Below are 22,587 nucleotides of genomic sequence, written 5' to 3' on the forward strand. Positions count from 1 at the left end.
GAATTGAACCAGCCACCACTGGATTGCAAGACCAGTGTTCTAACCACTAGGCCACTCCAATGCGTTGAAATTTGGCCATCCCTCTGAGGGGGCAGTTCAGGATGTCCAAAATGTTTGAAAGCAGGATGTCCACGCCTTTGCTATGCCTCCGCTGACACACACACACTTCCCCCTCAGGGACCTACATATTGCTGCGATGGACCTGAATATGATATTTGAGGATGGCAAAAAAAGTTTTTAAAGTTTTTTTCAGGGTGGGAGGGGGTTAGTCACCACTGGGGGAGTCACGGGAGGTCATCCCCGATTCCCTCCGGTGGTCATCTGGTCAGTTCGTGCACCTTTTTGAGGCTTGGTCGTGAGAAAAAATGAACCAAGTAAAATCGGCCAAGTGCTCGTCAGGGATGCCCTTCTTTTTTCCATTATCGTTCGAGGACGCCCATCTGTTAGGCACGCCCCAGTTCCGCCTTTGCTACGCCTCTGACACACCCCTGGGAACTTTGGTCGTCCCCACGACAAGAAGCAGTTGGGACGCCCAAAATCGGCTTTGGACTACATTGATTTGGGCGACCCTGAGAGAAGAACGCCCATCTCCCGATTTGTGTTGAAAGATGGGCACATTTCTCTTTCAAAAATAAGCCTGTTAGTGTCCTAACCTTATCAGCTGATCCTTTTAGTTTCTATTTAACTATTTTCCTCATTTTATTATAGTCACCCTTTCAAAAATTAAATGCAGCTACTGTAGATTTCCTTTGTGGTTCATCCTAGATAGTAGGTCAAACTTGATCATGTTATGATCACTGTTTCCCAGGGGACCAAATACCACCACCTCTTGCACTATTCCCTGCATGTCACCAAGGACCAGATCCAAAATGGCTCCCCTCTCATCCAATCCTGGACCAGTTGCTTCAAGAAGCAGTTATTTCTTATATCTAGAAATTTGTATTTCCCATGCACTCCCTGATGTAACATTTATCCAGTCAATAGTGGGGTAATTGAAATCACACTTACAAGGAATCTGTAGAATACCAGTCACACAACTCAATAGAAAAATTATACATCTATGAACTCTATCAGGAGAATTGCATTAATCATTAAAAGTGGAGATAAAAGACCTCCGTAGAAAAGGAGACACACCTATCTGTAAGGCAAGCCTTCAATATATATAGGTGGCTCACCATAATCATCATTAGAAAGCAATTACTCTCACTGATACAGCATCAAAACTAAGAACAGTACTTAATCATACATTGCAAATATTAAAATCTTCTACAACACTTATGCTATATACTCTAACTCTCCCATCTTATATTTTAGGCTTCTATCATTTGTATACAGGCACTTCTAATTGTGTTTTTCTCTTGATCTATAAGCTGCTTAGAAGTTGAAGGGGATAATGTGCATCTTTTATTCTGTTCTCTCATTAAGCACACCTGTCTTACTTTCAGCATTCTTCAAACTTCTTTAATGGGAATCCCTAAATGTCCTGTTTCAATAGTATCCTTCAAAGATACTCCACACCGAGCCATGCACTCCTGGGTGACTGTCAGCTTTTCCTCCATTCTAGTTTAAATGCTGCTCTATCTCCTTTTTAAAATTTATCGCCAGTAGCCTGGTTCCATCCTGGTTAAGGTGGAGCCCATCCTTTAAGAGCAGTCTCCCCCTTTCCCATAATGTCACCCAGTTCCTAACAAAAGTAAATCCCTCATCCCTTCACCAACATCTCAGTCACTCATTGAGACTTCGGAGCTCTGCCTGTTTTTTGGATCCTGCATGCAGAATGGGGAGCATCTCTGAAAATTCTACTCTGGAGGATCTGTACTTCAGATGTCTTCTAAGAGCCGAAATTTGACTTCCAGAACCTCCCACCCACACTTTCCTATGCCATTGGTATCCACATGTACCAAGACAGCTGGATCCTCCCCAGCACTATCTAAAATCCTGCCTAAGTGATGCATGAGATCTTCTACCTTTACACCAGGCAGGCAAATGACCAGGCAATCCTCGCCAGCCATCCAGCTATTTACATGCCTAATGATCGAATCACCAACCACAACAGCTGTCCTAACCCTTCCCACCTGGGCAGAAGTTCTCGGAGAAATATCCTCAGTGCAAGAGGATAGTGCATCCCCTGGTGAGCAGGTTCTGGCTACAGGAGCACTTCCTACTTCACCAGGTGATGCTCTTCTTCTAGGAAACCTCTGTCCTCCAAGGCAGTACAGGGGCTGCCAGACTGGTGGTGGGACTTCTCTACAATGTCCCTGTAGGTCTCATATATGTACAAGTCTGCTACTTTGGCCTCAAGACAGAGGATCTGTTCTTTGAGAGCTAGGAACATCGGGCACACACATATAACTGCTCACCAACTGGGTGATAATCATACATGTGACACTCAATGCAAAAGACTGAATAGCACCCCTCTCGCTGCTGGACTGCTGTCTCCATCGTAGTATTTTTGAGTTTTTCAATCATCTAAAACTTGCTAAGGTATTAAGGATATTAGTCTGCCTTTTATTTATTGCAAGCATCAGTTTCACTTAAATTGAAATTCATGCTCCTATACTAAAGTTTTAAAATGTAACCATCCTTTCTCATGAAATCACTCCTTAACAACTGACTTTTTGTTTCTATTCTTTCTGAGCTTGCACAAGCCTATTTTGGATCGACAGCCATGATTTCTGTGCTGTCTTTGATTTCTCTGACTCTGTTTGACCACCAATATTTACATGATGTATCACAGATATTAATGCCAGGTACTATGAATATTTTATGCAAGATGCCTCAAATTTACCCAGCTTCTTCTGATGACTTTTAACAGCATTTCAACAACATTTAATGTCAAGTGTGTTTCTTCAACTCAGAATTACCAAAGCCCTACTTGAGACTTTTAAGTCAAAACAGAAAATCAAATAAAGTAGGAAGATAGTTCACATATTGGTGAAGTACTAAAACTCATTTCAGCTCAGTTTTGATCAAGGTTGACTGAATACCGTTTCATGGTGTAAATCTGAATCACACCGGACTCCTCAATTTGAGAGTGACCAAATTACCTCTGCATTGATTTGCCAAGCTCTATTTTCATTTGTAAATGTTTTTTTATAAAAAGAAAAAAAATATTTTTAAAAACTTGTATTTAAGCATCATTCTTAAGATTCTACATAATTATACAATTTACAATTAAGAAATTGCTAAATTGGATACTACAGATTTTGCTGTTTCCTCTCTTTCTGTAAAGAACTGTATAGAGTCAAGTCAGCCTGCTCCTTTGATTGATTCATCTGGAAAATTCAAGCCATTCAGTCTTCATTACATGCAACTTAAAGAATTTACCAATTAAACATTTGATTTCAGTATGCTTGCATCATGTATTTGGAAAGCTTGCAATAATTAAGACTTGCTGTATAATATTTATTCATTTAAGAAGAACAACATGTCTATACACTGTATAACTGAGATTAACATTTAACCATTTTTCTTTTCTGTATCAGTTGAAGGAGAGTATTGAGTACCAACATTCTTTCTTAAAATGACACTTAGTATGGGAAATAAATAGTTTATTTTGAAGGTTCTAACTTTTTGGAGTCATCGTCTTGACACACTCATAGATTAGTAGAAAGATGAGCAAGTCAGACTATAGATAATGAAAAAGACTGATGCACACTGACTAACTGAAATATTTTGTTCAGCTATTCTTCAGTAAAAATAGTGCAATTCTATCAGGGCAGGCATTCAATAATCAAACTTTTGCTTCCTGTCACCTGTCTAGTTGCTGTGTTTTAAACTAACTGAAGCCCTTTCAGACTACTTTTTGACAATCCCTTGTATAAGGAATTATAATAATCCATGCAACATGTTACTAAAGCATGAACTGTGTTTACCAGATTTGATTTGATAAGAAAAAGTCTCAGTTGATGAATTAATCTGAATGGAAAAAATCAAACACATTTTTACAATGGCATTTAACTGTGAAGCAAAATGCAATAATTTTTTTACATTGGCAACCCTAAATTTGTTCTCATCCAGAAGCGGAAGTGTCATTCCCTGGATTTTTGGCCAGATCATCAAAGGCTTTTGTTTTCATGGTAACCAAATTCTATAGCTGTAGACTTATCAACATTTAACAAGTCATACGTACATAGCCAATCATCTAAACTATCCAGCGTCTGATTAAAATCAGACATTACATCCAATTGATCATCTTCCATACAATGAAGTAACTGAATTTCATCAGCAAAGAAATGAAACTCAATTTTCCAAGCATCTAGCAATCTAACCAATGGTGCCAGATACAAATTGAATAGCAGTGGAGAATGAAGTGATCCCTGGGGTATACCCCTTGCCAAAGTCTTTGGAGAATACCGAGCAATCCAGGATGAGAAACTGTTAAAAGCAGCAGTTAAATCCAATTGCAGCCGCAGTGTATCATGTCTTTGATTGGCTTTCACTATCATATTATCAGTTATTGCCAACAATAGTGATTTAGAGCTTTGGTTATATCTATAACCAGAATGACATCTGTACAATAGTTGTTTTACAGTTACAGTTAAGCCACTTATAGCCCACTAATTCCATATTAAATAGTTCACAGCAGGTTACAGCTAGGATGTCATAATTTGTCAAGCAATTGTAAATTAACTCATTTAAAAAATATTCCAAATATATATGATTATTTACTAATCATCTGTCTGTTAAACAATAAGGTCTTAAGGCTCTTTTTAAACAAGCCATAACTAGGTACAAATCTTAAATTAGGTGGTAACAATTCCCAAAATTTAGCAACCTGATATGCAAATAGACCTGAGAAAAGTTTCTTCTAAGTAATGCCCCGGCGACTTGGGTAATCAAATGAAAACAAATTACGAGAATTATAAAATTGTCCCAATAATGAATAATGTACAATTAAAATCATAAGTAATGGTATTTTGCACTGAATTATCTTCCACAAAAGACATTCTAGTTTAAAAATGATCCTGGCCTCATCACTAAGCAAGTGAGGACAGCGTATCAAGGAGTAGGCTGTGATCAACAGTGTCAAAAGCAGCAGATAGATCGAGAAGGATGAGGATAGAATAGAGACCTTTCGATCTGGCCAGGAACAGATCATTGGAGACTTTAGCAAGCGCTGTTTCAGTTGAATGAAGGGGTGAAAGCCAGATTGAAGAGGATCAAGAATAGCTTGAGATGAAAGAAAGTCAAGGCAATGGCGGTGAACAGCATGTTCAAGTATCTTGGATAGGAAAGGGAGGAGGGAGATGGGGCGATAGTTCCTCACCCTAACTTCCTCCTTCAACCTCCAGCTGTGCTCTACCACCCCTACTCACCGTGACGGCCATTGTCTTGACCTCGTCCTTTCTTCATCCGGCTCACCCTCCAACTTCCAAGCTTCAGTTCTTCCTCTCTCCGATCACCACCTGATCACATTCACACTTCTTCACCCCCCCCCTCTGCCCCGCCCAACCTTAACCACCACCTCCAGGAATCTCCAGGCCATTGACCCCCTCACCTTATCCGCTAGTATCTCTAATCTCCTCCCATCCATCATGTCCTCCGAGACTGTCGACAAAGCGGTCTCCGCTTACAATACCGCTCTCTCCTCTGCTCTGGACACCCTCGCACCATCCATCTCCAGTCTCACAAAGCATACCAATCCCCAACCCTGACTGACCCCTTGCATCCGTTACCTTCGCTCCTGCGCACGATCTGCCGAACGCCTCTGGAGGAAATCTCGTACTCATTCAGACTTCCTTCATTATAAATTCATGCTATCCTCCTTCCACTCCTCCCTATTCCTTGCAAAACAGGACTATTACACCCAATTGACCAATTCTCTCAGCTCCAACCCTCGTCGTCTCTTCGCCACCCTTAACTCTCTCCTCAAGGTGCCCCCCGCTCCCACTCCCCCCTCACTCTCTCCTCAATCACTGGCTGATTACTTCCACGACAAAGTGCAAAAGATCAACCTTGAATTCACTACCAAGCCATCACCCCCCCCCCCCCCCCCCCTCTTCACCCATTAACCCTCTCCCTCAACCAACCAACCCAGGCCTCCTTCTCCTCCTTTCCTGAGATCACCGAGGATGAAACCTCCCGCCTTCTTTCCTCCTTGAAATGCACAACCTGTTCCTCTGATCCCACCCCCACCAACCTACTTAACACCATCGCCCATACTGTCAACCCCTCCATCTGTCGCATCCTCAACCTCTCTCTCTCCACTGCAACTGTCCCTGACACCTTCAAGCACGTCGTAGTCACACCTTTCCTCAAAAAACCATCACTTGACCCTACCTGCCCCTCCAACTATCGCCCCATCTCTCTCCTACCCTTCCTCTCCAAAATATTTGAGCGCGCCGCTCACAGCCGCTGTCTTGATTTTCTCTCCTTTTATGCCATCCTTGACCCACTCCAATCCAGTTTCCGCCCTCTCCACTCGACAGAAATAGCACTCTCTAAAGTCTGCAATGACCTGCTCCTGGCCAAATCCAGAGGCCACTACTCCATCCTCATCCTCCTCGATCTTTCTGCCGCTTTTGACACTGTCAATCATGATTTACTTCTCGCCACACTGGCCTCTTTTGGGTTCCAGGGCTCTGTGCTCTCCTGGTTCTCCTCCTATCTCTCCCACCACAAATTCAGAGTGCACTCTCATGGATCTTACTCCACTCCCATCCCACTATCTGTTGGAGTTCCCCAGGGATCTGTTCTTGGACCCCTTCTCTTCTCTATCTACACCTCTTCCCTAGGCTCACTGATCTCATCTCATGGCTTCCAGTATCATCTTTACGCTGATGACACCCAGCTCTATCTCTCCACACCAGACATCACCGCAGAGACCCAGGCCAAGGTATCGGCCTGCCTATCCAACATTGCTGCCTGGATGTCAAACCGCCACCTGAAGCTGAACATGTCCAAGACCGAGCTCCTTGTCTTTCCACCTAAGCCCACTTCTCCTCTTCCCCCACTCTCTCTCTCAGTTGATGGCACCCTCATCCTCCCCGTCTCATCTGCCCGCAACCTTGGGGTCATCTTCGACTCCTCCCTCTCCTTCTCTGCGCATATCCAGCAGACTGCCAAAACCTGTCGCTTCTTCCTTATCAACATCAAAAATATTTGCCCTTTCCTCTCTGAGCACACCACCCAAACTCTTGTCCATGCTCTCATTACCTCTCTTCTCGAGTACTGCAACTTGCTCCTCACTGGCCTCCCACTCAGCCATCTATCCCCCCTTCAATCCATTCAGAACTCTGCCGCACGTCTCATATTCCGCCAGAACCGATATACTCATATCACCCCTCTCCTCAAGTCGCTTCACTGGCTTCTGATCAGATACCGCATCCAATTCAAGCTTCTCCTCCTTACTTACAAATGCACTCACTCTGCTGCTCCACCCTACCTCTCTACCCTCATCTCCCCCTACGTTCCTGCCCGTAACCTCCGCTCACATGACAAATCCCTCCTTTCAGTACCCTTCTCCACCATTGCCAATTCCAGGCTCCGCTCATTTTCCCTTGCCTCACCCTATGCCTGGAACAGTCTTCCTGAATCCCTACGCCAAGCCCCCTCCCTACCCATCTTCAAATCCTTGCTTAAAGCTCACCTCTTCAATGCTGCATTCGGAATCTAACCTTTCGAACATATAGGTTGCCCCAATCTGTCTGACCTATATGATTAACTGTACATTTGTCTTTTTAGATTGTAAGCTCTTCGAGCAGGGACCGTCCTTCCATGTTAAACTGTACAGCGCTGCGTAACCCTAGTAGCGCTTTAGAAATGTTAAGTAGTAGTAGTAGTAGTAGATAGTTGGAAGGACACGTAGGGTCCAATGAAGGTTTTTTAAGGAGTGGTGTGACTCGGCATGTTTGAAGGCATCAGGAACAGTCACAGTGGACAGTGAAAGATTGAGGATATGACAGATAAACGGGATGACAGTAGGAGAGATAGTGTTAAGTAGATGGGTGGGAATAGGATCAGAAGAACAGGTAGTTAGTTTCAAGGAGGAAAGAAGATGTGTAGTTTCCTCTTCAGTGATTTCAGAAAAGGAGGAAAAGGAGGTAGGGGTTGGAGGGTTGAGAGAATGGACTAAGGGAAGGAGAGGTGGAGGTGACCTGGTTGAGAATTCAAGTTTAATCTTGTGAACCTTATTATGAAAGAAGTCAGCCAGAGTCTGGGGGGAAAGTGAAGGGGGGGGGGGGGGTTGGAGGTGAAGGCACTTTGAGGAGAGAGTTCAGTGTGGCAAAGAGACGATGAGGGTTTGAGCCAAGAGAATTTGTCAACTGGATGTAATAGTCCTCTTTGGCAAGTAAAAGAGCAGACTGGAAGGAGGTCAGCAAGAATTTGAAATGTATGAAGTCAACTTGGGCACGGGATTTCAGCCAAAGGCGTTCAGCAGAGCGGGCACAGGAACATAGGTAGCGGATTCTAGAGGTCAGTCAAGGTTAGGGTTTGGTACGTTTTACAGAACGGGGAATGAGAGGAACGAGAGTATCCAGAGCAGAGGAGAGAATAGTATTATAGGAAGAGACAGCCTCATTGACAGACTTGGATAACATAGTGTTAGAGAAGAGATTTGAAACATTAGAGGACAGAGTAGAAGGGTCAATAGCCTGAAGATTCCTAAATGTATTGGTTAAGATTGGATGGGACTGGGGAGAAGGGTGTTTAAGTGTGAAAGTTATCAGATGATGGTCAGAGAGGGGAAGAGTTGAGGCACAGAAACTGGAGAGTGAGCAGTTTGAGGAGAGGATAAGATCAAGACAGTGGCCATTCTGGTGAGTGGGGGCAGTGGAGCACAATTGAAGATTGAAAGAGGATGTTAAAGCAAGAAACTGCAAAGCATAAGAGTCAGAGGGATCATTAGCATGAATGTTAAAATCCCCGAGAATGAGCGAAGGAGATGAAGGTTCAAGAAAGAAGGAAAGTCAAGCATCAAAGTCAGTGAGAAAGGAAGAAAGGGACTTATCAGGGGGTCAATAAATGACTGATACTCGGAGAGGCAGAGGAGCAAATAGCAAATATAAAATCTAAATAAAATAAATAAACTGTGTGTAGGTTAGCACTGTTTCACAGCTTTGGGGCCTTCCCCATCACCAGACTCTGCATATCTCCTTCCCACACGTCTGTGCTATAGACACTGTGTCCTCTGCACTCCTTCCACAGTTCTATGTCTACCCATCTGCCTGTGTGGCTCTCTTGCACATCAGTCTCTTTAGTACACTGCGCTCCTTGTTTCTAGCTCTGTACCATGTACAATGACATCTGTGGCTTGCCTGACAATCCCATTCCTCACCATCTCTTTGCTGGGTCTTTGCCTGTGGGGCTATGTATATGAATGCTGAAAAACAAAAGTGGGATATTTTGACCAACACACTTCCTCCCCTTTTGCTATGCAGGTGATGACAGCCAGTCGGAGGAAGATGCTGGCCCTAGTGACCACCAGCCCCAGCACACAGGGCAGCAAACCAGTGGGTCTGCACAAGAAACCACACAGGACCATGGGGTGGAACCACAGGACCCAGCAGCAGCAGCGCCGGCTCTCCCTCCACCACCCGCAGCAGAGGCTCTCCCTCCACCACCCACAGCCTTTGCTGATGGTGGCACTGAAGAAGAAGCTGAATATGCAGAAGTGGGGGTACCTCCTCAGCAGAGGCCATCCAACCAGAGGAGGCAGCTACTGCACCTCGCCACACAATTGCTGGGCCACAATGTGCAGATGGAAGACTACCGGCGCCAGAAATTGGAGCTGCACCAGGAAGCACTCCAGGCCCAACAGGAAGTAATCCAGGTGCACCGGGAAGTGCTCCAGGCCCAACAGGAAGTGATCCAGGTGCACTGGGAAGCACTCCAGGCTCAACGGAAAGCAATCCAGGTGTAACGGGAAGCGCTCCAGGCCCAACGTGATGTGATACAGCAGCTCCAACGGCTGGAGCACAGCATCGAGGGCCTACACCCTGACCTGAGAGCACCTAATACAGCCCTGATGCAGCAACAACAACTGGCGTCGACTTCCACCACTGCACAACAACCACATGCTAAGAAGTGGAGCTTGAGATCCTCAGCCTCCCCAGCCACTGGTCCAGCAGCTACCACACCAGCTCACCTTCTGGGTCCTGTGCCCAGGTTGCAGGGCAAGCCACAGAGTGCAAAATGGCTGGACTTCTACAGGGCAGCCCAGGCAGCAGGCTGCCTTGTGGACACAGAGGAGGAGAATGGGAGCTCATCAGAGGACTCTCAGCAGAGTTCCCCTGCAGCACTAGCTGCAAAGGAACACAGTGGGAGGGGTAGGAGGGGACGGGTACGGGGCCAGGAGAGGGGCGGGGAAAGTGATGGGACATGCTGGGGGGTGAGGGTTGGAGGGTGGGGAATATGCACAGAGAGGGTGATGGTGGTGGGAGGGGGGTTGTTGGTGGTGTTGGTGTGTAAATACTGTGTGTGATATAAATAAATGTCAACTTACTCTCACAGAAAACATGTCTCGATCAGTCTTTGACTGGCTCTGACCCCCAGCTGGTGTGCACTCTGCTTTGCTCTGTGGGCGGGAGGTGGAGGGGGCTCCTCATCCTGTTCATCTGGGGCCTGCTGCTCTGGTGGCTGTGGCTCTTCTGGGAGGGCCTGTCCTCTGTGTATTGCTAAATTATGTAGCATGCAGCAGGCCAGGAATATCTTTGCCACCTTTTGGGGGCTTTACAGAAGCTGTCCTCCAGAACGGTCCATACATCGGAACCTGTTCTTAAGTTGTCCAAAGGTGCGCTCGATGATGCCACAGGTGGTCCGATGTCTACTGTTGTAGTTGTCCTCTGACCTACTTTGTGGGTGCACTATGGGGGTCATAAGCCAACTCCGCTGTGGGTAGCCTCTGTCACCTTTGGAGAGAAGCAGGATGAGAAAGATGAGTGTGTATTGTTTGGAGTGGGTACCTTGTGGAGGTGGGGGGGGGGGGGATAGTGGGTTGTGGAGTGAGCTGGAGGGACACAGTGCTGAGGGCTGCCTGTTGGAGGAGGTATAGTTTGGGCAGATCCAAGCTGCACTTACCTAGGACAATATATTTGGTTTATGGGACCCAACTTCTTACTCATATATTCTTTCAAACAGCAAATTCAACGTCACTCATTCCCTCTTCTTAGTATTGGCACAACTAAATTCATTTTTTTAGGGTACCTCAGTAGCATCTACTGCCAAAACCATGTTAATATGGCAGTATCAATAGCGCAAACTTCGTCATCGGTACACCCGATTAATATATTGTACATAAACTTTTCTTATCTTTCTTATATCTAATAATGAAACTTATCTCAACAATCAGATCCAGGGGCTCTGCTGCCCGACATGCATGTTTCGCTCAAATAAGAGCTGTCTCAAGGACCTCCCTTGCAAACAAAAGCAAGAAAGCAGGCATAAAATTCTCTCCTTGCTCCCAAAAATCACCCTTACCATCTTCAGCAGCAAAGAGCATTTAAAAAAACAATTTTATCCCATTCTCTTACCTAAGATCTAATCTAGCGCCAGCTCTGACAAGTAAATTCTCATTCAAAGATGGTGCCAGCGTTTTTTCACCCTCCTTAAATATCCTCATCATCGATGACGATTTGGTACCATCCCCTGGCTCCTATTGGACAAAGAAAAAACCTTCAAATCAGAGATGTCCACTCCAGCTCGGCATTTAAACCTGCTGGCATTACTGTCTGTAAGGTGAAAATATAGAACTGTTCCCTATAATTTAGAAGCTTTTTTATTGAACCACCCTCCACACCCGGCCTCACATGCTCAACAATCCTCCATCTAATATCTTCAACCGTATGATGACACTGCACCCAATGGTCTACCAGAGGGGCTTGAGCATTATTAGTAGTGATCCTAGATTTGTGTTCTGTCAGTCAGATCTTAATGGGTCTAGCACTCCTCCCTACATAAATCAATCCACATGGACATACAATACTGTATACTACATTACTCGTATCACACGTCACTCTCTCTCTAAGCTTCACAGTTTTCCCCTTCCCCGGGACATCTCAAAACTGCCCCGTAATACTCAGCCTACACCATTGACAGTGCCCACACTCCACCTGACCCCCATCCAATTCCCTCTCTCTAGTTCTAGAGTGTCGCGACTGATGGGGCTAAGGTCGCCCCCATCGCCACCCCCTGGGTCTGGAGGTAAAAAATTCCATCAAACCCAAAATAATTTTTACTAATAACCAATTCAGCTAATTGAACCAAAAATTCTGATGATATCCGTTGGGGTCTGTCACGTGCTTCAACTATTTCTTTAATAATTCCCACCGCTCCCTCCTGAGGGATCCGAGTATATAAAGATACAATGTCAAGAGTCACCAGCCATACATCTTCAGTAACAGTACCAATACATTCCAGCTCTCTCAAAAAATGGGAGGAATCCTTGATGTACGATGGCATCATACACACATGTTCTTTCAAAAAAACATCCACAAACTGAGACAGTGGTTCCAAAACCGATGATCTGGTGGAAACAATAGGACGCCCCGGTGGGTTATTAACCCGCTTATGAATCTTCGGTAAAAAATAAATCTTAGGTGTTTGAGGATTCTCCTCTATTAGGAATCTTCCCTCTTTAGCTGTTAACATCTGAATCTTAACCACCTCTGTGACAAGATCTTTAATATCACTCTGTAATTCATCCATAGGATCCTCAGGGAGCACTCTATATGCCACACTATCATTTAATTGTTTCCTAGCCTCAGCTTGATAATCGTCTTTATTCCAGATTACAGTTGTCCCATCCTTATCAGCTTTCAACACAATAATAGATGGTTCTTCAATCAGATGTTGTAAAGCAATCCATTGTTTTCTTGAAAGATTACTTCTCCTGTCGGGCTGATCACCATCATGCTCAAATCGTTCCAGGTCTCTCAGGATTAAATCTCTAAATGTTAAAACCACAGAATTTACAGGACCAGGTGGGATCCACTTAGAGACTGGTTTAACCACTGAACAATCTATAGAACATACATTGTCCAAAAAATATATTTTACATTTCAGTTTTCGAAAAAACTTTTCTAAAGCCACTCTAAGGCGGAACGGATCACGCAGGGACGTAGGAACAAACCCCAATCCCAAATTCAATACACTCAGTTCATCATCAGTAGGAGTATATGAAGATATATTCACTACTGTTTCCGATATCCCCGTCCTCTGGAATTCCCTGAGGGGTCCCGATCTTTGTATCCTTGTTGTTGCTTCTGCTGGGCTACCTTGGATCTCGTTTTGATAACATTCGGACCTTGTCCTTCCCCCAACCGGTCACTCTGCTCTTGATCACTCCCTGTACTCAGTTCCTCACTTTCTTCAGAAGAGCCCTCAAATCCCACTCGCTTTCGAATTGTACCCACATATTCTCGCTTATTCCATGTGTAGATCCTTCCCGTTTGATAATCACGTTCATCACGTTTCAATTTTTTAATCTTCACTTGTTTAATCGAATCCCGCATAGGTTGTATAGTTTTTTTCAACTCTCCCATATGTTTATCAAACTCTTCCGGGATTTGGTTTGTTTTCAAGGACTCCTCAGCTATCAATTTGAGCCTTCAATTCAACTTCAACTTGAGCAGTAGTTTCAACCATTAATGCCATCAAATCTCAGCTACATTTATTCAATATCGCTGTCCATTTATCCATAAACAACCTATCAGAGACAAAGATCTTCGGTTCCTTAATGATTCTCAATCCTCTCGGAATCCATGATTTCTTAAGATATTGCACCAACGTACTTGCATGAAGCTCTGCCCGTACTAGTCTTTTTTGCAAATTTTCCAACTCCGACCCAGGAGCCAAGGGGAACCAAAACATCATCCTCTTCTAATAGCATCGGACGTTGCAACAATTTCTGTATCTGATCTTCCGTATAACCTTCAAAATCCATAGTCTTCCGCAAAACACCTATTCAATGGCTATATCAAAAATCAGATCTTCAACAGTCCCACTGTCATACAAATAAAGAACAATATATTTGGTTTATGGGACCCAACTTCTTACTCATATATTCTTTCAAACAGCAAATTCAACGTCACTCATTCCCTCTTCTTAGTATTGGCACAACTAAATTCATTTTTTTACCTCAGTAGCATCTACTGCTAAAACCATGTTAATATGGCAGTATCAATAACGCAAACTTCGTCATCGGTACACCCGATTAATATATTGTACATAAACTTTTCTTATCTTTCTTATATCTAATAATGAAACTTATCTTAACAATCAGATCCAGGGGCTCTGCTGCCCGACATGCATGTTTCGCTCAAATAAGAGCTGTCTCAAGGACCTCCCCTGCAAACAAAAGCAAGAAAGCAGGCATAAAATTCTCTCCTTGCTCCCAAAAATCACCCTTGCCATCTTCAGCAGCAAAGAGCATTAAAAAAAACAATTTTATCCCATTCTCTTCTATGCCCAACGCCCCCTGTTGTTACAAGAACACGTTATGTCCAATGAGGTGCAGGCTGAAATTGAATGCGTTATTGATACTGCCATATTAACATGGTTTTGGCAGTAGACACTACTGAGGTACCCTAAAAAAATGAATTGATATAGCCATTGAATAGACACTTACCTAGGAGCCATCCGCCGGTGATCTCCCCTTGGTCAAACCTGCGGAAGATTCCTGAGTGCTGCAATATATAGGCATCATGGATGGAGCCTGGGTATCGGGCACACATGCCTAGAATCTCCCCCTGGGCGTCACACACAACTTGCATATTCATGGAGTGGAATGCTTCCCTGTTCCTATAAGTGGCCTATCGTGCCCGGGGGGGGGGGGGGGGGGGGGAGGTCTGAGTGTGACATGTGTGCAGTCAATGGCACCTATGACTGAGGGGAAGCGAGCTACGGCGTAGAAGCCAGCCATGTTGTTCTGCAGGGCCTGGGGGGTGGTAGGGAAGGTGATGTACTCAGAGGTGTGGGTAAGGAAGGCATCAAGGAACTGGGTAAGGCAGTTAGAAATGGAAGGCTGGGTGAGACCCATGTTCACAGCTAGGACAGACTGGAAACTCCCAGTGGCCAGAAAAGAGAGAGAAGCAGTGATCTTTAGGTGCACAGAGATGGGGTTGTTCCTACGAGTTTCGGGCTGCAGGAGGGGTTTGATCTGGTCACAAAGGTGCTGAATGGCAGCCCTATCAAAGTGATACCTAGTAAGAAATTGCAGGTCAGTGAGGTCTAGGAAACTGCTATGGGGCCTGAAAACTCTGGGGCGTGCGTACCTCCTGCAGTGCCTCCCCTCTGCCTCCAACATATAAGCCACCTGTGCATTTAGTGCCTCCATTTCCCCACACTACAGGTGCAATGCAGTGACACCAGTGCTCACCTCTCCCTACCAACTTGGTAAAACACAGCTGCAATAAACAGAAGCTGACACTCACTCTCCCACCACTGACAAACAATGCAGTCACACACAGCAGAGCCACACTGCAAGCACTCCTGCCACACCCTCTAGTCAATCACTCTCCAAGCAGTTTTCACAAAAACGGTACAGCAGTACACAGGACAAAGAGACAAAAAGAGACTACAAACAGGTAAGGGAATGAAATATGAACTTGGGGACAGTGAACGGAGAGGGATAGGGGGAGGGGATGGGGGAGATAGAGGAAGGAGTAGTGGTGTCAGGGTTTGGGGCCTAGAAGGGGTAGGTAAGGAAAGGTGAAAAGGTAAAACACAAATGAGGCAGGTGAGGTTGAAAACGTTCCGACCACTGCACACAGACAAAGGTAACAGGTGTAATCCGGACCCCCTGCTCCGAAGAGCCTGATCTAAAGCTTACAGGTGACTGAGCTCTTCCTCCACCTGTAGTCGAGCCAGGGAAAAGGGTCACTCACTTCAGAGCAGAAAGGGTCAGGATACAGTTCACTAACCACGTCCCAAATCTGTACCAGAGATGGGAGGAAAGAAACTATTGTGTTGGATTCAGTCAGACTTAAAAGAAGCAAACTTTAATCTTTATAATAAATTTGATTTATTCCGATAATAATTAAACCAAACAGGAAAATGTAATTTGTAAAAATCCTGGGTAAAAGTTTTGTATTAATATTACAATATCAGATTTGTATCACTTAGCAAATTCAGATTCATTCAATTTAAACTTTCATTTTGTTTTAACAGGTTAACCCTATACCTCTTAACTGGAAAATATCAGATAAGTATTGAAATCAATTCTATTCCTCCTAACTTAATTGTGTAGTAATGTTTCTCTCAATTTCTCAAAGTTTGTAAGAACTGATACTTTGTGTCAACTCTTTTTGTCTTTCAGGTTTACTTCATACTATCCCGAAGGATTCAGGTAAGTACTCCCTGTCACCCTCTTTCCCTTTCCTCCCTTCCCAAAGTCACTTCCCTTTAGGTTTGCAGCTTAGTCTCTCTTCTCGCTTCACCGTAAAAGTCTTTCTTGCGTAGGGGCCCGTTGCTTTCAGTTGCTGCGGCGTTCTCTGGATCTTTCTCCTACACTTATCTTAAGTAAATTAAACAGGAGCAAAAACCCTAACTCCTTCTCTATGTTTCCGGACTCCTTTCCCCTGAGATCTAAAAGGTTTTCTTTATTTAAAAAGACTGGGGCTCATTCTAACTTCAAAAATAAAATAACTAAATTTCCCTACCTTTAATTTCCTAAACTATGTTCTTTGTGCCCTATTCTATGGAAGGAGAGCCATGGATTATTCAGGAACCTAACCTCTACCCTCAATCACACGCTTATGCTAACTCCAGTTCAATCAAACACTATCCAATTAATTTATCACCACACAACTCAAATATTTATTTAGAACATTTAAAACATTCAACACACAAATTTCCCATTAAATCATCCACTCAAATAAATCTTAATAATCCTTACCTCAATAATTCTATCCCCAAATTTCCCCTCCTTTAACCCTGAATTTTCTAAAAACCTCTAAACCACAAAACAGTAACACAATCACCCCTTTCTCCTAAGTATCTTCTCATTGAACTCCCCTTTTTAATCAATCACCCCTTCCCAATCCTATCTTAACCTAGCTTTTCTTCTCTACCACAATCAATATCCACTCCACCAACATGCATCCGCTCTCTCTGCTGTCCCAACTCCTTCTGCCAACTGCCAGAGACTCCGTCTCCTAGGATACGGAACCTCCGGCAGCATTCTGGCCACCCCCCAGCCAATTAGTTACTTCCCTCAAAATTCTAAGCTTCACTGCTGACCAACGGAATGTTGACCAGCAGTGCTAAATCTCCATTTTAATCAATGATTTTCCATAGGAAATAATAGGAAAATCATATAATTAAACAAAATCCCTACTAAACATTATCCAAACTACCCCAAAATTCCCATACACAATAAACCTTTTATCCCCTACCTAGCTATATTTTTAAAATTTAAATTTAACCCTTTAAAATACATGCCCCAACACCTTCCCCCCAAAACCCCTTTTAAAATTCCCCAAAAATTTCAAAACTCACCTCAAAATTCAATCACGCCCCCCTCTACCTACTACGTCGAAATTAAAAATTTAAACTGCAATTAACCCCTTAAAACCAGCACCCCTCCAAAAGACCCCTTTAAAAAATTAAAAATCAAAAACTAATCTGACAGAAAAATCAAGAAAAATATCCCGAACCCAAATATGCAAAAAAAAATAAAATCTGATAAACCCCTGATTTAAAAAAAATAAAAGACGTAATTTACACAATTTAAAAATAATTAAATTAAAATTCTGGGTCAAAAACCCCCTTACCTTGTCGCTGATTTTCTCCTCCCTCGACGACTATCATTGGTTCTGGTCCCGGACGTCCCAGTCCGAAAACAGAGCCAAAAATCCAAAAAACAAAAAAACCCTCGGCGCTCCTTCCGAAAATTTAGGCCCCGGCTTGGGCCTAAACGGAGCTCCGGTTCAGCGCACGGCCCCGATCCGTGCATGTGGCGCGTACCCCAACGGGAGCGCGCCCGCACGTTTTTCACAGCTCGCCGGCCATCTTCTTTTCATCTTCGGGCCTTGGAACAGGCCTCCCTCGCTCTTCGGCGCCCCCGGGCATGCAGAACAACGGCGCCCCCGGGTGAAGGAAAGCCCGATCACCCCATCTGACCCAGGGAAGTGCCCAAACGTCCCCGGGAGCTCAAAAATGACGGCGCCCTCCCTGCAGCGCTCCTATAGTGCTGCACTTCTGCATTCGGCCCCAACCGGCCCCAAATTCCTCTCACATGGGGGCGTTTGAACTGTCCGCAGGTTTTAAAAAACTCAACGCCGCTCCCTGCAGCGCTCCTCCTCACTTTCCTGCCCCCGAACAGCCCCAGCAAATCCCGGAGCCCGAGGTGAGTAAAAAAATATATATATATTATTTTTTTTTCCTATTTTTAACCCCATATTACACAGGTACTCAACAAACTCTCAGCTTTCTCTGCAAACAACGATTCAGATTTCTTTCCCAACAACAATCTTGCCACACTCTAACTACATAAAATCTCAAATGGTTCTAAAGACGACTTCCCCCTTACTCTGTTCGCTTTTATTTCAGGTCTAATTAAAAACACCCATGTTCTGACCCATGCAAAACCATTTCGCAAACCGTTATATGCTGGGGGCGCACATCACGTAACACCGCCCATAACACGCCCCCTGTGGGGGCGACCATAGATGGGCATCCTTGCGTTGAGGATGCTGTTACGGCTCGGTTTTGATTAAGGGATTTGGCTGACTTTCTTTCACGGGGACACCCATGTGCCTTTTGTGTCGCTTTTTGTCCACCCTTCTCTTTTGAAAATGAGCTGGATAGTCCAAACAAAGAGGCATGGAAATGGGAGGGCCATGGGCATTTCAGGGCAGATCAGCGATGTGGTTTTGACTTACATGCATAATTATAGAATATGGGTGCTCCATGTATAAATTTAGGTGTGGGCATTTGCACCACATTTTCATTGGTGCAAATGGCGGCTTCTAAATTTCCATGCGACCTTTCCACTTACACATTATTTTATAAACCACTCTGAACTTAATGTGCGGCTTATAGAATACCCCTTAAGCAGGGTTTTTTGGCGCCAATTTTGTAGGCGCCATTTATAGAACTCACCCCACTATGTGGAAAGAGGGTGCTCTGTTTCAGAAAGAGGGCACTCTCTTTCCCCAACAGTGGAACCACCACACAGGCATGAAACATTGTGCATGCGCAAAGTTGTGCATACATGCATACTCTATCAGGAAAAGCATGAAATAGTGCACCCTCTTTCCACGTGGAGGGGCATAATCGAACAGGGCACCCAAGTTTTCCTGAGGGCGTCCTCACAGGATGTCCCACGAAGGGGCGGAGAAACAAGATGGGCGGCCATCTTTTGTTTAAATAATACGGTCGGTGATGCCCAAATATCAACATTTAGGTCGACCTTAGAGATGGTCTACCTTATTGATGGTCGTCCCCGGTTTTCGGCCATAATGGAAACTGAGGACACCCATCTCAAAAACGACCAAATCCAACTCATTTGGTCATGGGAGGAACCTGCATTCGTAGTGCACTGGTCCCCCTGACATGCCAGGACACCAACCGGGCACCCTAGGGGGGCACTGCAGTGGATTAACTGATGCACTAACTGAACGGAAAAAGCCCTTCCCTTACCAATCTCTTAGCGATTCGGAAAGGAACGGGCATGCTTGAAGGAAATCGCATGCAAATGAGCTGCTCACTGTTAGCTCATTTGCACATGATTTCCTTCCTAAGGAGAGGAAGCCAGTGCAGAGCAGCCAAGCATTAAGCATGGCTGCTCTGCACATGCCAAAGATGACTTCATACAGGCAGACAAGCTGCTTGTATAACAGCCGTCTACAACCTTAAATAAATTGCCATCTACAACCATCGAAAAATACAAGTACAGGTGAAAACGTCCAAGTGCTTGTCAGGGACGTCTTTTTTTTTTTTTTTTTTAGAGTATGGGTGAAGGACGTCCTTTGCTATGCCTCCGTCTCTGCGATGCAGTTGAGGATGTCCAAAATGTGGATGTTTCTGTGAGAAGGATGTCCATGCCTGGATGTTTCTGTGAGAAGGACATCCATGCCTGCTATGCCTCTGACACCCCCTTTGTATATTTTGATTTTGGATCACAAGTAACAGCAGTGGGATTTGAACTGACCACTTCTGGATTGCAAGACCAGTGCTCTAACCACTAGGCCACTCCTCCACACCACTCCACCTCCTTGAAATTTGGCCATCCCTGTGGGGGGGAGGGGGGCAGTTCAGGACGTCCAAAATGTTTGAAAGAAGGATGTCCACACCTTCGCTATGCTTCCGCTGACACACACATACCTCCCCTCCCAGGGACCTGCATACTGCTGTGATGGACCTGAGTATGACATTTCAGGCTGGCAAAAAAAAAATGTTTACGTTTTTTTCAGGGTGGGAAGGGGTTAGTGACCACTGGGGGAGTCAGGGGAGGTCATCCCTGATTCCCTCCAGTGGTCATCTGGTCAGTTCGCACACCTTTTTGAGGCTTGGTCATAAGAAAAAATGGACTAAGTCACCCAAGTGCTCGTCAGGGACGCCCTTCTTTTTTCCATTATTGCTCGAGGACGCCCATCTGTTAAGCACACCCCAGTCCCGCCTTTGCTACACCTCCGACATGCCCCTGGGAACTTTGGTCATCCCTGCGATGGGAAACAGTTGGGGACGCCCAGAATCTGTTTTCGATTATGCCAATTTGGGCGACCTTGGGAGAAGGACGCTCATTTCCCCATTTGTGTCGAAAGATGGGCGACCTTGTCTTTTGAAAATAAGCCTGATAGTATACACTGTTTCCAGAGTTTGCACTATTATTGGCAACTGACAAAGCAAAAAATGGCCAGATGAACAAAATAAAAATTCTAGTAAATGACAGGGGAAAGGGCATAAAATTATTTTTTTTTTTGCCTAACCATGCCTATACATCAGCTCTAAGGCTCATGTAAGCATTCACGTCCAAATTATAGATATTACACTAGTATTCTAAGAAGAAAAGTAAATGCCTATATTTCTTTATAGAATAGGTTCCTACCAGGCTCCCTTAGTTATGGAATTACCCCTTAAAATCTTATGTAGCTTTATTACAGATTTGGGACTAATCTGTTCCTGGGGGTTGTTATACCCCTTTGAATCAGATTTCAAGTGTTATTGAGCCCCTCATAATTCTTTTTTGCAAATTAACTTATTTCTGGTCTTGAACACAATTGTTTTTTGAAGCAGACACAGCCACAATTGAACCAATTATCTTTACTGATCATGCTTGTATCCCCCTTACATTATGTTAATGACCGATAATAGTCAAGCCCTTTTGGAGATTCAATGCTGCATTATTAGAGTAACCTGCTTTTATAGCCCTTATTTCTCAAAGCACTAGTGAGTTTTATCAGTTCAATCAGCCAGGAAGGTATCCTATGAAATAACTTGGGATAGTTATATAGCATTGCTGAAAAGGGTGATCATTAGTTATTCAGCCAAATGAACAAAACAGCACTTCAGTGCATTAGAAAGCTTCGAGGTGGAAATGAACAGACTGGACGCAGACTTTAAAAGGGTTATAGATCAAGAGGTTTACACTAAAAAAGCACCAGGAGGTGATGGCTATTCAGCTGAATTTTACCAAAAATGTGCCAGGTTATATCGTAATTGATAGTTAAAGGAAAGGCTTCTGGAACTTTTGCTGAAGCAATGATCATTTTGTTGGAAAAACCTAACAGAGATTTATTAGAGTGTTCGAACTATCACCTGATACCCCTCATACATTTTGACCATAAAACTTGTAAAGGCAATAGGAGATATTATCCATCTGGACTAAGCAGATTTTAAGAGAGGCCAATTAGCAATGAACAATTCCAGATTATTTTGTCATATTTTACAGTTGGCTAGATACTGCAGTTCTCTTCGCCCTTGATATGAAGAAGGCATTTACAGGATAGAGTGGGAATAATTATTCTTAGTTATAAAAGGTTTTGGCTCCACCCCCACATAAGTACATAAGTATTGCCATACTAGGAAAGACCAAGGGTCCATGAAGCCCAGCATCCTGTTTCCAACAGTGGTCAATCCAGGTCACAAATACCTGGCAAGAACCCAAAAAAGTACAAAACATTTTATACTGCTTATCCCAGAAATAGTGGATTTCCCCCAAGTCCATCTAATAATGGTCTATGGACTTTTCCTTTAGGAAGCCATCCAAACCTTTTTTAAACATCCCCTAAGCTAACCGCCTTTACCACATTCTCTGGCAACGAATTCCAGAGTTTAATTACACGTTGAGTGAAGAAAACTTTTCTCCGATTTGTTTTAAATTTACTACATTGTAGCTTCATCGCTTGCCCCCTAGTCCTTGTATTTTTGGAAAGTGTAAACAGATGCTTCACATCTACCTGTTCAACTCCACTCATTATTTTATAGACCTCTATCATATCTCCTCTCAGCCGCCTTTTCTCCAAGCTAAAGAGCCCTAGCCACTTCAGCTTTTCCTCATAGGGAAGTCTTCCCATCCCCTTTATCATTTTTGTCGCCCTTCTCCGCACCTTTTCTAATTCCACTATATCTTTTTGAGATGTGGCAACCAGAATTGAACACAATATTCGAGGTGTGGTTGCACCATGGAGCGATACAAAGGCA

The 22,587-nt window shown here is 44.1% G+C and overlaps 1 long non-coding RNA gene across 1 annotated transcript; it reads right to left on the reverse strand.

Moving 5' to 3' along the window:
* Positions 1–761: 761 nt before the first annotated feature.
* Positions 762–19,381, reverse strand: LOC115464258. Its single transcript, XR_003941255.1, has 4 exons — positions 19,371–19,381; positions 5,423–5,426; positions 3,199–3,209; positions 762–873 (listed from the first exon to the last, which is right to left on the reverse strand). It is a non-coding gene; the product is annotated as an uncharacterized LOC115464258 (long non-coding RNA).
* Between the last annotated feature and the right edge of the window lie 3,206 nt (positions 19,382–22,587).

The sequence above is a fragment of the Microcaecilia unicolor genome, chromosome 3 (assembly GCF_901765095.1).
Source record: "Microcaecilia unicolor chromosome 3, aMicUni1.1, whole genome shotgun sequence".
Lineage (NCBI taxonomy): Eukaryota > Metazoa > Chordata > Amphibia > Gymnophiona > Siphonopidae > Microcaecilia > Microcaecilia unicolor.